The sequence below is a fragment of the Nipponia nippon genome, unplaced genomic scaffold, assembly GCF_047370975.1.
Source record: "Nipponia nippon isolate SJK-2023a ecotype South Korea unplaced genomic scaffold, ASM4737097v1 scaffold_3, whole genome shotgun sequence".
Classification (NCBI taxonomy): Eukaryota; Metazoa; Chordata; class Aves; order Pelecaniformes; family Threskiornithidae; genus Nipponia; species Nipponia nippon.
Genome location: NW_028262347.1, coordinates 53,175,694 through 53,194,834, shown reverse-complemented (window position 1 = coordinate 53,194,834; position 19,141 = coordinate 53,175,694). Strand labels below are relative to the sequence as shown.

Here is a 19,141-nt window from a genome sequence, read left to right as displayed (position 1 = left end):
TGAACCGCATCACTCGAAAGGGTAAACAAAGAGTAACAAAAGAATATGACTTTTATACTATAACTAACTTTAGTTATTATTATTTGTAATCTTGTGGTTGACCAGTATTCTGTGTAACTGAGTAGGACCAGAGCTATTTTTTTCTCGTTTCCCTTGCCTTCTTTTGTATCATTATTCTTCTCTTACTAGCATCCTATTTCTTTCTCTTTTCTCCTTACACAGACAACACCCAATCCCATCTATGAGGGCTTGACTTCTATTCCATTGTCTCATCTCTTGAGCACTTGAAAATATTATTCTTCCTAAATTTTGCTCCGTGCTTGACTTCTGCACACATAAGGCCATGGGGCTGAAATCAGAACTCTTTGACCAGCGGTGTCTGTAATTCATTACATCCACCATGTACAAGTGTAAAGAAGATGGTACAGCCAGCTAACAAGTCTTCATGCTCTTTTAATGCTTGTAATTATAGGATTGAACTAGTAGGAGCTCAGTTCAAATCATTTGAATTTCTGATTTCTTTCTTCCTTTTTCTTGTGTTATATTTAGTTTATTTCTAATACATAGTATTAATTGCATTTAGTTTTTTATAAGTGTTTTAGTTTGTACCATTATGTACTTATTAGGGCTTCAAGTCATCAGAAGAGAAGGGAGAACTGTAAAAGCTTCAGCCCTTTCTCTCTTCTAGATCCCTTTCATTGGAACCAAGTAGTGACACCACTTCTGTGAAGTCTTCACAGCCTGGGAAGAAGAAATCAGGAGTCTTTAGGAACATATTTCCAGTGTGCATGGTGGTCAAGACAGTGATCTCATCTTCTCTTATCAAATACTCTGAGTTGTTGCAGCATGTAGAGGATACTGGAGAAAAGCAGTAAGAATCTTGGACTTACCATTGTCATTCTTAATGTGAAGGCTGATGGTGTTGTCACAGCACTCATCTGTGTCCAAAAAAAGTGGTACGAGTACTTCCAGTTCCTGGTTATTGATGCCAGAAATGTAACATTGGAGTTTTTCAGGAAATTATAATATTAAATGGATGATCCCCTAGGTTATATGAACGATAACTTGTCTCATTAATTACAAAGCTCACAATCTAGAGTATCAGCAGAAGGAAAATGCCATATCAAGGAGAGCTCCTATCTCTGTAATGTTGCTCTGCAGTGATTAGGGTCAGGGTTCTGTCTCACCTTTCCAGGAAAATACTGTTTTGTGCTGTTCTGTGCTGCAAACTTTGCTGGCAGTTTGGCTACATGAGGCAGTGCACTGCAGAATAAAATTCCCTTGTGGTTCTGTGCACAGCCAAGCTGCCAACAATGTTTGGAGCATAAAATATTGCTATACATCTAGTATACTAAGAGACTGTCATACCCTTCTGTGCCAGAAACAGGGAGAAATAATAATATAAGTCACTTTGAATTAATCTAAGTTATGTTGGGGGGGGACACACTAGGGGGACTGTATTTTGACGCATATCTTCCTACTGGACATCACTGGCATTGGTTAAAACATCGACTTATGTGTCTCCTCCCAGCCCCATTATTGTACAGAACCATTCCCGTTTTCCTTCAGCTTTGGGTGAAAGTGGCCAAGAAATCAGTTCCGTTTTGTTGCATAGGAAAACAATAGTAAACAAGCTACTTTCAAGTTTGAAAAAAACTAGACATCTACCTTGAACTTAAAGAAGAGTTCAAATGATAAAATACAATGCTATTTTATGTTTATAGAAACAGGACTGCTTTGTATCTCTTGGTTTGTAAGATCCTCTTTTCCATAGTGTGATTTATCTGTGGGAAATATCTTTTACTTAAAATTGGTTATGACCAATTCCACTATAGAATCCTGCAGTTTGGACTGTTCATGACTCCACGTGTCCTCAGTGACAGTTTCCCATTCTCAGGTGGACTGGAGTGCCTTTTTATCCTCACTATGATGATTAGGTGTGGAAAGGTATCTCTCTTGAACAGGTATTAAGTTTTCATTTGCATCTCTTCTACTTCATTGAGTAGAGTTGACTAGAGTTGCTCTGCAGAAACCTTATAAAAGCTCCTAAAAATTATATTCCTCATAATTTCTAAAAATGAGGACGTTTCCAACAGCTCTTCAAATTTCTGTCAGGTTGTGCTGGACTACCTGGTGTCATTTAATGACCTTTCTTGTCAGAATCCACAGACATTATAAACTTGATTTTTGATTACTTGTGGCCCTGAAAAGCACTTTAAGACTATTTAGACCATAATTTTGCCCGTAAGATTCAAATTTTCCATAATGGTGGCACATCCTGTTCAGTGGCTCTAAAAGGATGCTCTTTCATTCCAAATTCCTGCCCATGTCTCTTTCCTTCCCTGGAGATACCACTAAGCCTTGCAGCAAAGACTCTCTGGTATTCATGTTAGATGCATGTCGATACAAATATCCTGTTCAAAGTATATGCCAAATATTTCTTTGCCAAATCAAAAGATACAGGAGCTTGCACATGGCACTGCCACAGTGTGATACATAAACAAGCTCCTGTATTGGGAGCTGGTTAATCTTTCAGATCGGTACATCCAGTGTAAGATTTGCCTTATGAATTCCTAGAAGCTCTGAATACACTATCAGACAATTTGACCTATTTTAGGCTTGTGAACTATGAGTGGGTGATTTAGGACAACATTCTAAGATTTAATCTTATGACCTGAGCCTTCCAAAAGCTGGTATTTTTGTCTCAGGGATCAATAGGAAGTGTCCCCTACCCTGATTCAACTGTAGTCAGGCCTTGGAATCTCTATTATTGATTCCTTCTCTGTTTAAATTCCCTGATGTATACTTTCCTTTCATTTCCATTTCTTCCAGGGATTCTCAGAGACAGTATGACAGGCTGGCACTACGGAAGTGCCTGGTTCCCAGACCTCCTTCATCATGGGTGTGGATATCCAACTCTCACTTTCATCCTTAACCTGTTCTCACAAGACACAGACTTGTTCTTCCTTCTGGAGAGACCATCTAATTAATTACAGGAAATACTCTCTTTGATAAGTAGGCCAAATTTCCAGTGTTTAACTAGGTCCCTCTCACCTAAGAAGGCTTCTTTCTCCTTGATTTGTGATGATTGGGAAATTAGAAGTGAGAAATCTGTCAGTTTAGTAAAGGCTTTTGCTGCCCTTAATTTCAACTCGTTATGTACTGGTGGGAGTAATTCTTTTTTCCCACCCAGTCACTTCTGGATTCCTCCCATAGAATTTGAATGGGAGTTTTTTCCAAGAGCTCCCGTTCCTCTATAGAACCTAAATTTGGGTATTTTTCATGTGAGACTTTTTCAGGTCTATACCTACCTTGTTTTTTCTGAACCATTTTCTAAACACTGCTTTTTTTTTGTAAGTATTCTTTCTGCTAAGAAGTTGAGGAGATTCATGCCTCTGTAGCCATTAACAATCTTTTCCTAGAATAAGGTCACTCTGAGTCCATTCTAGATTCCTTTCTTAGCTTGACACCAGAAGGAGACTACTAGACTAACTTGCAGGTAAACTGGACAATTATGGATGCACTGCTAGGAATTTCCATCAGCATGAGTGTGCATGTGAAGAAGAAGAAAAGAAGTAAAGAAGTTGACTTACCAGCAAGAGTATATTGTTTGGAATATTCATGTATATAACTTTCCTTCCTCTTACACTCTATCCTGGAGTCAGGCAAAGGGCTAAAAAAGGAGGTGGCGTCAGTTTTCCACTCCTCTCTTCTATGCCCTCTGCTGGGAGGATCAAAGGCATAAAGCACAAACATGAACTGTGGACAGATGCTCATCAGATCTATCTGGACCCAAACTCAGACAGTATTGCTCTTGTATCCTCTAAGCTGAGAAATGCTGTTGTTGGGAGACAGGCTTCTGCAGAGACAGGAGACAGCAATGTGAGGCCACATCTAACTTTTACATGCCAGGGTACATTTCTGGCTACTGGAATATGCTATGTGGCATTCTCCCAAGGAACAAGCTACCAGGCACAGCTGAAGAATTAGTATGGGCCTAGGGCCTGATAGACAGTCGGGATGCAGCTATCCTGTTTGGACGGTTTGAGTAGTGTAGGTGTGGAGCATTCTATGCCAGCATGATCTCAATGCCAGAAAATAGTTCCAAACATGTTTAATTTACTGTTGCTGATGCAGCCTGAGGTCCTAGATGGTTCAGACTGGAAGTGACGAGGGAACTGACATGGCATTCAGAGTCTGGCAGAATGGAGTGTTCTAACCTGCGTACAACCCATGGCATAACTTCTGGGAGCTAAGCAGAACCAGATAGTTTTAATGATCCAGATTGTACTTCAATCTCAACAGTATATAAAAATTCTAGATCCCAGATTGCCCACTGCCATTTTGTAAATCAAAATGTGCAATGAGGACTAAAACAATTGCATCTTTGTTACATGGAAGACAAGTACTCAAAATTGCACTACCTAATCATGATTGTCTGGAAAATTTGTTATGAATTTTAGACTGTTCAGAGTGACTGGGGGATATATGAAAGCCTATCAGAAAAACAGTTTCTGTTTTGAAACTTAAAGAGACAATCCAGTATCGGTTTACCTTTAGGTGCACATTTTTGTAACCGTGGTGGCTACAAAACTGAAGTTGTAAAATTCATCTGGCCTTTTAAAAAAGCCTCCAAAGCCACTCTGAAATGGTTTCATGCCCTGGATTTGTTACTAAATTTTTGTCTCCTATGTGGCAGAACTATATGATCAAGTAGGTTAAAATTTGTATTTCACTGTAATGAGAATCTATTTCTTCATTGGCTATTGAACTGTTAAAATTTTCTGTTTTACAAATAGGTCAGAAGTTTTGTTTCTGTTTTGGTTTTTTTTTTTTTTTTTTCTGTAGATTTGATATAGTTTTAACATTTCTACAACCATAAACTGCATCCTGGTATTCCGTTTCTGTGCCCAAGGAGAAATTAACCTTTCAGCTTTGTTTGATTACTCTTTTATTGAAAATTTTTACAGGTTGTCTGTGCATTCAGACTACTCTGAACTGGCATGATCAAAGTCTGTATGGAATTATTTTGATCATGGCTGGCAATTCTTTATGATAGTAAGGTACCCCCAATTAATTCAGTGTCTCAGTTATAAATATTAAAGGAGTACTGCTGTGGTACAATCTTTTTTTGAATCATAAGCATGTTATCAGTGTAAGTATTTCATATAAATCTGGGATGAGCTCTCATGCCTTTTAAGATGCCAGGTTCCTTCAGATGACTTTGCACTCTTCGGTTGGCTTCTTGAAAATCCAGAAGAGATGGATATTCTAGTGACTAGGTGGTTTTTAAACATTTACCTTTTACTACACCTCCCCCCCACTGGGAAAGAAATGTTCCTTGAATTGCACTAACTTGAGCTATGTCAGACACACCTGTAGGAGCTTTTTTGCCTGGATAGCGGGACCAAGGGAGACCAACCATGAACCAGCAACTAGTCAGGCCTTACATAAGCAGGGCAATTTAAGGAGTGAATCTCTTTTTTTGTAGTTCTTGCTGGGTGCTGCGTATCCAGCTACTCAGCAAAGCTGACCTAAACAAAGTCTTGGTTCCATTTAATACTTTCCCAGGTGAAGACTCAGCCACTTTTTAAATTTAATTCCACTAGGAGGACAGATATATTTTTTTCTGATATGACTCCAAGTGTTACAAGCATTTTTTTGGTCAGGCTTCAGCACTTGGAGAAAAACGTCTCTCTTCTTACTACTTGAAATCAGATTGTGCACCCTCTGGTGAAATTATTATTTCTTCATTTAACAGAATAATTATACTGTCAAGATTGAACTAACAATCAATGCTACTTGTTCAAAGTGCCCTTAAAAGGAAATGTGGAAAAAGATCTTTCTTTGCAAGATTAAAGATAATCAAAATTTAAAGTGAATTCAGTATAAGGCAAATTCAACAGGGGCCTGTTTTTCAGGGTCTAGATTCTTTTAACAGTTACTATTAAGTAGCTTCCAGAGAACATAGCCCATATGTATGTCACAGGCCTTCCATCTCCATCATTCTCTAAAAATCTACACCGTTCTAGAGATTTCACAAACAAGGATCCCTTCCTCTCTGCAAATGATCTGTTTAATGACTTTTAATGTAAAACAACAAAATAACTATGATTTATACATATAGTAAAAGAAAACAAGATGGAGTTTGCCATCTCACAAGTGCATTTCATAACATTTTTTGGTGTATCACTTCCCCTTTTCATGTGGTAAGCCAGTCTATCCTTACATGTTACGTTTAGTTTAGTACCTAAGATATTTAGTCAGGGATTGTTCTTTTATTGCTGTATTATATAAAGACCTAGGAACACTATTTGCATTAAACACAGCTGAACAAATCATAGTAATGGTTTCAAGAGCCCTGCATGTACCGTGATGCTAATAGTAGATTATAGGGAGAGAGAGTTGGAATGAATCATTTTGCATGGTGTCTTATTGTGGATCTGGGATTTCTTTTCCATTGTTTCTCAAAATCTATGGTACTGGGAGGAATATTTGCACCCAAATTTGGATTCTCCAGATATCTCTTACTAAAAAGGCAGTTCAGAAAGAACATTAAATTATTCCTGTAATGGCTGAGTCTTATCTTTTACATAAAGGTATCTGCCAAAACGGATTTTGTGGAGTATCCTATCACTTCTATTTTAAGGAGCAGAAAAATGACAAGATTATTCAGTTAACATTCTCAAAATATTTTCCCCCAAATTTAGCATTTTTATTTTAAGAGTGCTGAAAAGTTCATGATCCATGGGGCTGCAATTGAACAGAGCACTTGCAATACTTATAGAGTAGATGGCTGCTTCATTTTCTAGAAAACATGCCCCAATAGAACTATTTGAGGTACAAAGAATGTTTAGTTTCTTTGTTAGTATTTCATTGTTTTTCTAGAGTTAAGAAACATAGTGTTCACTTTAGATACATCTAGAAATAAGTGGGGTTTTTTGTTCTTTTTCAGCTGTTTGAAGCTCTACATCAGCCAGATCTTCCTTTATAGTAGAAGCTTCTGTGTCATTTAAACCTCTCGGTCTTGGATTTCATTTCTACATTTGATAAGGCTTTTAAATAGAATAGAAACAATAACTCCTAATGGATTTGAATAGGGAATTCTAACATAAATAGACTGCAGATTTAGTGAATATTTTTACTGTAATTACATTTTGCCTTCTAAGCTATGTGTCATAAATGATTTTGTTCAATAAAAGGCATCATGTTGGATGAATTTATTTTTTCTGAGTGATCCAAGTGATTACTAGTACATCTTACCAAATATTTTGTTGGCGATGTGATGGATATGACCTTTGTAATTACTTCAGTAACAGTGTTCATGAAATTTTAAGTGATGATATTCTTGTTACATACCCAAAAGCTTTGGAAGTTGTGAAACTTTAGCCTCTCTAGTTAAAGTATGTTATTTGTCTTTGTGGAAGTAATTTTGTGCTGATAAAGTAATTCCAGTCATGATCATAGTAATGCTTTGGATGCTCCTGAGGTAATTCTGACCTCTGTTGGCAAAGCACAGCAAATGAAATGCGTGCTCAGTAGCACACTTCTGTTTTGCTGTTATTTATTTCAGACGTGATATGTTGCTGAGAGGAGAAATTAAGGCATTAATTCTATGTTTTTATTGTTGGAAAGCTTTTTTGTCCTACCATTCTGATTAGCTTGAGCATAGGATAGAGGATTTATGCTCAAACTGTCCTTAGTTAATAACATTTCCTGGTTTAGTAATTTTTGTACCGGAGAACACGGTTTCATCCAATGTCTTTCTTATCCAGATTTTCTATACTATGCCAACAACATTTAAACATGTCACATTATAATAGCTCTATGTGTTAAAGATTTGTTATTGCAAAGATTCCATTTTAGGTTATGCAGTATGTCTGATATAGCCACCATTCTGTAATACAATGTTTAAGCCTCTGAGAAAACATGATCAGTGGATTGGTTTTGCTCAGTTGTACTTATTGAAATAGCTAATTTCACACTAATCATCAGCTTTCTTATTTAACGTGTTAATCCAGTTAAAAGAAGTAAAGAAAAGAAATACCGAATTGATATAATCTGAACAGGTGCTAATTTTTTTCTGTGCAGTAACTATCATTTCTATTATATATTTGTCATATCTATCTTTATCTTTCAAATGTCTGTATTAGGTTGTGTTCTTGTTAACAAAGTTAACATAATGCTGATGGAAAGAATGAGTGTTAGCACTTTGATGGAGCCAGGTAACATGCAGATACTCTATGCTAGCATTCTAGCAAAGACATTAAGTGCACCTCTGTTTTGAAACTATGTTACTGCAGAGAACAGACTCAAATTGTTTAATATTTTATGTTATGGATAAGAAGGGGTTTTAGTACTATTTTCAATTCATTTTGATCAAGGTTCCTTTCAGTTACCTTGTATCTTGCAAAAATGTGCTGTTGCAGGCTTCTGATATTCTCTGCCTTGCTCATTGTCTGCTTAGAGCTATGGAGTCATTGAGGAAGTATTCTACCAGAAAGCATAAATATTGGCTATGTGTTGTGTGTATTTTATAGGTCATTGATAGACTTCAAGAGCCTTAATATCTCAGGATTCATATTTTGGAAGTTAGTTGTTAGAGCTGCACTCTTTCACTGTTCTGAGTTTAGGTTAAGTTTATGGTAGGTTGTCCAAAAGGGTTGGACATTGTTGTTGCTGTTATGAGATGAAGATATGGAAGCTTTGGACTGAGAATATGGGAAATGTAAACACAAGATGTGAGACTCTTACATCTGTTATATTCTCATATGTCAAAATAGCTAGTGATTGATTTCATTAAAGCAGGGATTAAGACTCTACTATAGGTTGATTTCTGAATCTCCTTTTCAAATCTCAGCATAAACTGAGAATGAGGTGTGGGATGGCCTTCAAGAATCAAGAGGAAATGGAATCACATATTTTTTCTGATGTCTGTTTTGCTGGTGTGTGATAGAATTACTCTACGTTTGTGGAAACCCAGATTAGGAAGGAAAAGGTATTAAAGCCAGCTGAATTGCAGACTCTATAGATAGAAAGTTCTGTTCTGTGTGTCCTAGAGCTATAACAAAGAGTGTCATCTCAGGTTGGTTTCTAGGATGAACAGTCTTTAATTCTGGAATGAGGTCATAGTTCTAACAGCATCCATATTTCAAAAATTTGTGATATATATTGTTACTCTTCCCAGTGCTGCTTCCAGTGCCAGAGCTTCAGGAATTTTTATTCCACTTAAACAAGTGTCAGTAAGAGTTCCGGGATGCATAATTAATCATGTAGAGGCTTTTAAATCTCCTTTTTATAATAAATATTGACTTTGCCTGTGCATGATAAGAATGTGTTTAAAATTGCAAACACCATGAATTTATGATGGATGAGAATACTATGTTGGACCTCCAAAATCACGTTCTGGAAAAACCCTCTATAACTTTTCTTACTGAAGATTCAAGGTCAGTTGAATTAGGAAAAAGAATGGCTAAAGGAATATCTCTCCTACCAAAATATGTCATCATATCTGTATTCCTGAGCAAAACAGAAATGGAACTTTGCTTCAGTTTGTTTCTGAGATGAGAAATATTAGAATGGGTTTTTCTGGATTTTAGTGTCATCTAATTTTTACAAAGGAAGCAGTCAGAGTGGCCTATCTGAGAACGTGTTCTGTTCTTCCAAAGAAAATACTGATGATATATCCTATAGTTCAGTATCCGTGGGTATATTCATGTAAGTGTATCTTACAATCATGAGATATGCAAGGGCTTTCAAAACCCTTCAGAAGATCCACTTCCTTTGCTGTGCTTACAGAAAAATAATTATTGTTTATATAATTTCACTAAATAGCAGTTGTCTGGGAAGAGTTGAAAGGACCCAGCATTTATTTATAAGGGGAGCTCACTATATATATACACATATGTATATTATATATATATGTGTATCTCGAAAAAAGATACAGTCAAGTATGTCTGATTGTTTTTCTTTACTGTATGGCCTAATATTACCTAACACAGTGGAGCCCTGTTTCTGGTTGATCTTGATCAATCTATAGATCTTATACAAAGCCTATAGGTCTGATTCATAACAAATGTGTAGAACCCACCTACCTCATATGTGTAGGGAGCCCAAACTCATGATACTTAGGGTATGGAGTTGCCCTCCATAGGAACAGTTAATATCTGATGCACTGATCTTCAGCATTAGCCATATGGCATCCCTGCAGATTGCTCAGATCACATAAGATCATACCTGGAGATATCATTTACAACAGTTTTAAAACATGGTTCACATTGCTTAAACATGACTGATTTTACTTATTAAAGATACTGCCTGCTGATCTGGTTTTGGACTGAGTATTTTCATAATTTAGTTAGTTATTCTTAGAGTGTTCTTGTGCAGGATGATGCCAAATGAGAGTTAACATTTTTTCCTATATCAGGATGACTGGATTCTCAAGGACAGAACTCTGGAGTAGATCCAAGGATCTGTCTGACTCATCATTGACAAGCTGGAGTTACTAAGGTTCACTATGAACGAAACAAAACCCCAGTTTGTCCCTGTAGACAACTGGAATACAGAGGAACTCTGCTGTCATAACTGATGAAAGCTTTCTCTCTTTTAGCCACTCCAGGCAAATTGATCTTGACTGTAAGAATAAGCCAAAGCTAACCAGTATTAGTCAGGAACATATTGCTCTCTGAATATAGCCACAGTATTATGCAGTATACCCAGCCAGCGTACTTCCAGGTGAGTAGTCCGTAAAGTGATGAAGCCAAGCTGGTTAGATAAAGGTCAAATGCAAAGTGACCTTATATATATGACAGATTCTTTTAATAAAGCATGACTAATTTGTTGCCTATTCTTTTGCGTGACATCATCAAGAAGTCAAAGTATTTCTCCCTTACATTTTTGCATATTACCTGACTTTTATAACATTTAAACTGATACAACTGTTAACTCTATTGGAATAAAATGATATACCTTCAAATGAAATTGATTCCAACTTCAAGTAAACCAAGTTCTAGTTCAGTTAAACTAGTTCATGTAACTTTTGTTCAGGTTTAGTTTATTTAGTTTTTACCATATATTGTACTTAACTGGAGAGACTGAGTGCTCCTCAACATGTTTTTCTAGGTTTTTCTTTCCCAAACTGAACATATCTAAATTTGCATGTACTTACACATGCACAGACTGTCTAATCTTCAGACTCCTAGAACACAACTCTCAGTGGCCTAAGTCTGCCATACAAGACCACTTATTTCTCTAGTGTTTTCAATACAGATGTTCAAAGTTGGCTAAAAAACCAAAATACTTCTCATAGTTTCTGCAGAAGCCCACTGCTCAGCTTTTTGTCTGCAAAATTTAACTTTCACCCTGGTCTCATGTGACGGCCAGCTCCTTGTGGGGTCTCAACCTCAGAGACATGCAGACACACAACTGGCTCCCAGGCCACTTCACCTGCTTGCTGACTAGTACAGCTTGATCTTCACTAGCAATCACACACTGTCTCGCACACTCACACTCCCTACAGTTGCAGGCTCTGTGGACATATGGGCCCTCTGACCCATGGTTCCACTCCAGTTTCTGGTACCCAGACCCTCATTTGCTCTAGTTTGTGGCAACACAGACACATGGGCTCACTAACCCATCACCTCACCCAGGGAAATAGAAATGGAATTTAATAAGATTGAGTGCAGGACATGGCCAGACAGTTGTACTGTAGAGCCAACTATATACATGTGATCGGCCCTTTTTGTCTCCTTATCCCTCTATTTTCTCACACTTATTCCTCCCCAAATCACCTAAATCCATCCCTTTCCCTGCCTTTGGTTCCTCCCCTAAACATCCCACAGGAAGTCTTGCTTAATCCTGTGTGTCCCGTACCCCTAGACAGTAAACCCTCTCTGTCTGAAATGTGCTCCAGCATCGCCTCATCTTAATGGGTGTTACCCCTGGACACTGGGGTGGAGGCTCTCGCAGGACAGCCCCAGGAGGGGCCCCAACAGTGTGCCCTTCCTCTGAGTCTGTAATTTGGGTTCCTGCCTGCTGTTGTGCTGCTGTGCTCTGATGGACTTGTAGAGGTGGGCCTTTAATGCACTAGTGGCTCTTCTGTGATGAGAGTAGCTGGGCCAGGGTATTACTTGATTCTCCCACCTGCTGTTGTCTCTTTGTGCTCCTTCGTGGATGTACACAGGAGCTGTTTATCACATAACTTAACACTCACGTGTATGAAATTTTGTAGTTTCTATCTGTCTCAGTACTGTTCTAGCCTGTTCTTTGGGTACTTCACAATCACAATGTTCTCCTAGACAGGTTCTGTAATTTCTTGCCTCAGAAGTTTGTTTAGAGTTGCTTCTTAAGTCCTAACTCTATCAAAATATGCTTTCATAAGACCTTTTCGATTTCCTTCAATTGCAATTCTTCTGTTGCCCTAAGGTTATTCAAAGGATAAGGCCACATTGACTCTGTGAGGCACGGCTCACATTGACTCTGTGAGTCTCATCATAGCTAAGGGTATCCTGGATATCCAAGACTTGTGTGTCTCTCTCTGTGTCTGGGATTCTGCCTCTCCTCAGCCACACACTGAACTTCTGTCATTTATAATCAGCCTTTTCTTAGTTCTTTCCACTGGAGAAAGTGTGGATGGCAGATTGGATTACTGGCTGTACTTGTACTTCTTGTACTTCTCCAATCAAAAATGTAGTTATAACAGCAAGAATGGTAATGGGCAAGTATACTAGGTTATCTGTTTGGCACTAAGGTTATTTGTATACTTTCAAATGCTGCCACCCGACTCCAAATTTTAGCTTGGGCAGATGTAGTCTGTTAAATCTGTCAGTGTTCATTTCGCAGTTATATTTTACAAAACTTGAAAAACAGTAATCACAGGTAAGATACTGGTTTTTGAGTCTTACATTGTTGGACATGATGCCTTTGTTCTACATGCTTTTTTAAATTACCCTTTTTACTTCCACGCTTGTGATACGACTTTAAGTGCTGATCCTGCTGTTTGTGTATTTGGAGATAAACATAACAATGGTAAATTCATAATGTGAGTTCATGAATTTTTTCTCTTTTTGTACTGCTTGATATCCATCTTTATGGATATTACTGTTACTGCACATATCATTCCTTAGACAGGTTTTCAAAAGCAAAACTAAATTCTGAATTCAATCACAACAGATGTAGCAGGAATACTCTGTGAAGTTGAGCATTATTAGGTAGCTGTTGATGCTCATGCCTTAGGTAACCTAGATGGGAGTGAATGACTCTTCTTTTTCTAATTTGTCTTCACGTTTCTGTTCCCAGTTAACATTCAAAAGGGGTTATATGTATACTGGAGGCTTCTAGAACAGCTGGGAGGAAGAAACCCTTCTCTGTGTTTCAGAGAGACATAGAATCACAGATAAACACCCCAAAAGCATCCCAGTAGTATTTTTTGTGAATGTTTTCTGTATCTCCCTAATGAGGAATCAAATGGCTCTCTATATACTCCTTTCTTAGCTTATCCCAACTTGTTCTTCAAGTTTCCAAGTTGAAGTGCATAATTCCATGCCAAAGAGAGGTGGAGGCTGGATTTACCTTTAATTATTGTCTGGACTCTATTCGAATAGTAATTTCATGTTACCATGATAAATCTTAAACTTAGGGAATATAGGCCACACCTGTAGATCTTGTACAGGTAATGATCTTGTAAAACCCTGGCCTTTTGCTGAAATAAGAATTGTTGGATTAACTTGATCATACACCGATAAAGAGGAAGTTGTAATCTTCTCTGTTTTGATCACAGGCAATGCGTACTTGCAATGAAATTCATTCATGATATCCAGCTATTAGGAGACTTCAAGGTCCCTAGATATATGAACACTCACAGTTTCTCCGTGAGATAGATAAAATTTTGCATAAGCTATTGAAGGAGGAAGTAGCTGACTGTACATAACTCTACCTCATTATCAGACCACTGTGTAGGATTGAGACCTACTTGTATAGGAGCCACTCTTAAGTATAGTAACAAGTAAATGTTGTATAATATATAATCAAACTTGTAATATTTACTATATTCAATATTTCGTATTAAATAGAAGTCACCAATTGAACAGAATCAGTATGGAAATAAAATCACAATTCGGTGAAGTTCCCCAGTTTTCCAGACTTGGACTATTTATTGTCAAGACTGTAAACAGATCAAAGTTAAAGAAAACAAGTGGAATAAGCTGCTTTAGAGCCTGAACTTGAATAACATACTTAATCGCATAAATCAGTTGACCACAAATTTTGTTCTATTATTTATACTGAGACAACTAAACAGCAGGAATCAAAACAAGATAAGCACATTCCACACATTCAAAAATGAAATGGTTTTGAGTCACATTTCACACTGATACAACAAAAACACTTAAATAAACAATTGGAATTATATATACAATAAGCTTTAAAAATAAAGTTAACATTAATTGAATAGATAATCCCTCTGGCCTTCTCCTTTTTAAATTAAAAAAATGTAAAAATAATAAAAATTAGTTTTTATTATTATTATTTTCATTTTTGAATTTTTAACTCTCAGTTGCTACATGGAACAGCTGTTTTTAATACTGAAAGAAGATCTAAGATAGCCTTACTCAAGACTACTTTTGTCAATTTAAGACCTATAGCTGCACTTGCTCAAAAAGAATCCTAGAATGCATTTTTAATGTTTTTTTCCACGTATAACATTGTTATTTATTAATTATTTGTTATGCTTTCAAATGTGACTTTCTAGAAGTTTTTTTCCCACTGTCTCTAAAGGCAAATATTTACTTTCCTTGAAAAAATTTGAAAATGTATCTCACATTCAGCAAAGCAGTGTAAATAATAGGTAAAATCATACATGAAAAAGACATACATACTTCTTGCAGGATAATATATCTTATATAACACTGGATTCCATCAGAGAGGAATCTGTAGAAAGAGAAAAGTATCACATTTACTAAAATGAAACACTTCTATATTTGATAAGTAACATTATTAATTTATACAGGTTAGAGTAACATAGTTGTCAATTTGATTTATTTGTACATAAAACAGAGAATGGGAGCTATTTTGCTGCTGTTCACAATAAGTAACATTACTATTTTGTGTTTGAATAACCGATGATACATATTATTGTGTAAAAGTGTGCATTTTCAAAAATGCTCTGTAAAAATGTCCATATATTTTGTATAAGCTCAGTTTACATGACTGAAAATGTTTATGAATGTAGGCAGAGCACTAATGCATATAGGAGACTGGCTATGTGCTCTAATAACTTTAGGCAATGTGTTCCTGTCAGATTAACAGCAATAAACATGGAAATTTTGGAAGACTGTGGCTCAGAACAACACAAATTTCTGTAATACGTATTTATTCTATGGAACACAGAAACAATAAGGAAACTAGATTTATCTGAGCTGCTTGGTGTTTGCCACTGACATCAATGGGAACAGGATGAAGCTTAGGATTTCTCGCTAGTAAAACTGACCTGGCAAGATGAAATTCACTACTTCTATAGTCCTGAAGAGCCAGGGGGTCTCTAGGAAGAGCTTCCAAAGATATTGAAGGCCTGGGAAAGAAGGTGGGGAGAGGAGTGGGGCGGGTGAGGATTAGGCATATGCTAAACCTCTCTCATCCCTCAACAGGGTTTAGACCCTAAAATATGCAGGCATAACACTGTGGTCTGTCCATCTCCTCTGGAGGAACTGATTCCATCCAGACAGTGTCATCCTCTTCCTTGCCACTTCCTTACAGGGAAGAAATAAATTCCAAAGAAAGAGACTTACCAGTCAGTTGTCAGATAAGGTTTAAGTGAAACCAATGGGCAGACAGACACTGATGTCATCAGGTGGCTTTCTATGGCTTTTAAAGACTCTTATCATTGTTTTACCAGAATTTTTTTATTTTCACCTTGGCAAAACTACCATAAAGACCATAAATATTAATGCATGGATAATGAAATAATGAAATAATATAATGAAAGTATATGTACAGAGGGGAAATATGATGGAAACAGACATTCTGTGCATGTATGCATGGTTCTTGTACTGTTGATAGGGAGTGTGCCTGTCTGATGAAGATTAGCTGAATTAACTTCTGATTTCCTTGCTTTTGTGTTCATATGGGTGTAACAACAGCCAGTTCACGGTTATTTTTTTGCGTATAGCAAAAAGCATGGCAAAATAACAAATCAATCAACTAACTGTCTTTTTCTTTTGTCTGTCATTTTCGTATCACTTTTGAAATTCTACTCTTTATATATAATTATCTTCACCTCATAAAAAAGAAAAAAAGATTATTTTCTTACCAAGTAAAGGGTATTTCCAGTTAATATTTGACATGAGTTCAAAAAGTCAATATTCTTTGTCCACAGTGAGAGCAAACTGTAATAAGGTCTTTCTGCTTTTGGCAATAGTGTAAGTAGCATGACAGACTTCAGTTTCTTTGTGCCTCACTTTGGCAAGTTTTACAATGGAAGAAACTAATTGATGATCATGTTTTATTCAGAGCTTTAATTCATCAGTGACTGAAAACTGATTTTTTGCACAAAAAGTAGGTTAAATTACTTTCTTAAAATTCATTAAGTGATAGAAAGATTTTCCTAATTTACTGATGTACATAGGAAAAAAAATCCTAACTTACTAATGTGTGTAAAATTAAGAAGCTTGATTATTGACTGCATCAAAGAATTAGGAGAAACATGTTTTTGAGAACTTTCAATATTAACGGTAATCTAAAGAGCTGCTAATCTTCTGTCAAAATCTTCTTTTCTGGAGGTTGAATGGTAATTTGTTTTGTTCCAAGCTCTCCTTACTGTTGCTTTCACAGTAACTGTTGAAGTGTTTTAATACACAGATGAATCAATATGTTTGATAATTGCTCATTTATTTTATGTTTACAATGCCAAAGAAGGGCTCTCTAGGCTTTTTCTCTTTCTCCACCCCACTTTTGTATGAAATTAGATGCTTTTTTACAGAGCTAATACACCACTATACTTTTGCCTTACTGTATTCTGATACCAGAGAAGAGCTTTAGATGAACTATTCACCACAGCTGGGACTTTTAGATAAAAATATCTATTTGCAGACTGTCCAATTTGAATTTGATTGTCGGTTATTAAAACATAAATATCCAGTGTATCTACTGAATGTGCATTCATTTTGTAGGAAATAATTTTGCAATACTGTAGCAATGCAAGACCTCCTAGGAGGGGATTTCTGCACTGGCCCAAGGGAAAAGAAATGCCTGCAGCCAAGTCCTGCTCATGTCTCCTGTGTTCTTTAGCTTGATAACCAAGTTCTGATTTTAAGCATGTCTTTCTGTACTGTTTGGGAGCTGACAGTGATTAGTCTGTCCATCCTGTCTCATCTCTTTGAGTCATCAGGATTTACTTGCTCTCCTTTGTCCTTTGTCTCCCAACCTGAGTGTCCTGAGAAGCTTCACATAGGTGCATTTATATACTCATTAATAAAGTTTCAGTTTTCAAAAAAAATCTCAGTAAAAAAAAATTTCCTAAGACCAGAGTCAGGAAGAGTGCTTGGATTAAAGGAGAAAATTATGGGAGAAAAGAACTAGGTTTTGGGTATTTTTGGTTTTGGGGTTTTTTAATTAATTTTTTTAAAGGTCTAATGCATCATGAATGATATATGAACTCATGGATCCCTTGCATTTTGAAAAAAACAACTAACAGACAAATCCTAACAACTGTAAACCAAAGCAAGCAAGCAAAACCAAGAAATTAATATTCTGGTTGTTTATGTATTTATTTTAATATTTAAAATATGACTTTCTATACCACTTTCAATTTTCTGCTTCATTCTCCTATAATCTGGTACAAATCAAAGGAAGATAGTAGAATCCAATAAATAAGAAAACAACTAATAAAGTATTATGCAAAAGTATAAAAGAGGTTGTAGAGTATCGATAGATAAGGACTTCTTTCCTTCCAACAGATAAGGACAGCCTGTCTTTGCCATATAAATAACATCTGTCTATTATGGAAGAGCTATCATTCATGAAGTTAAAATAATTTCTTTTAATTGGAAAGATTAGAGTGACTTTCATAGCTGGAAGTTGCCTTCTGTAGAAAAGAATATCTGTAGACTTCTGAGCAGATTAAAAAACAGATTACTTCATTTTTTGCTTCTCTGCACCTGAGAAAATATTTCAGTCCTGTTCTTCCAAGAAATTAAATTGCAGGGAGAGGTGAGGTAGCCAGCACTATGTAGAATTACGCTCACTGCAGAACACAATGTGTCACACAAATAATTCTGTATGCATGCAGTATTACTTATGGGAAAACAACTTTTTAAATTTATGAGCTAATTAATCATTCAAATATACACAATGGAAAAGAGACCAGTCTGCAACACCAGTATTCCATTGGTAATAAAATACAGATTCAGTAGTAAAGAATTCTTAAAAAGCATATGGTAAGCATAACATGCCATTTTATTTATGTAGATAATGAAAAATGTCAGTATGAAAAACTCTTTTTACCTATTAGCTTCAGATTATTTTCTTTAAAATGCAGCACTTGATTCTAAGGTATGAAGTGAAGAGAAAATATTGCTTGCCAATGACTGTTTAACACTGTATTAGAAGCTGAAGAAAACAGAATGTAATTCAGGACTCATAATCTTGTGTCCTAGAAGTTCTAATACTAATGATTGAAAACAGTGCTAGAGAATAACAAAAAGGTAGAAAATTGCTTCCACAAAGGATACAGTCAGCTTCACATGTAGTCAGTTAGCAAAAAACCTGCAGATACTCAATATGTCTCTGGTATCCAATTTCTGCGCTTTGGTGTTTTTTGGTTGTTTTGAGTTTTTTTTTTTGTAGATTAGCTATCACATTTTTCTACTTTGAAACAAAAAATCTCCTTTACTGTTTTGTGAAGAGTCCATAATAGATCATGAAGCTGGTTACATGGGACATATAATGAAGCTGACTGTAAAATAAGTGCTGTAAAATACAGAAAGATAACAAAAAGAAAAGAAACATCATTTATTAAACTTTTCTTTTATATACATATATATAATTTATTTAAAAATATAATTGGTTAAAATGGGAGCTAAAATATCAGGCCAAGTAAAAAGAATAAATTTACTGTCTCTTTAAAGGATATGATTGGGTCTCACTAATC

At 36.2% G+C, this 19,141-nt stretch overlaps 1 protein-coding gene across 4 annotated transcripts in view; it reads left to right on the top strand.

The window, feature by feature from the left end:
* ANKS1B (ankyrin repeat and sterile alpha motif domain containing 1B) overlaps positions 1–19,141 on the top strand; it is a 441,565-nt gene that overhangs the window by 32,110 nt on the left and 390,314 nt on the right. The gene's annotated exons all lie outside the window — the stretch shown is intronic.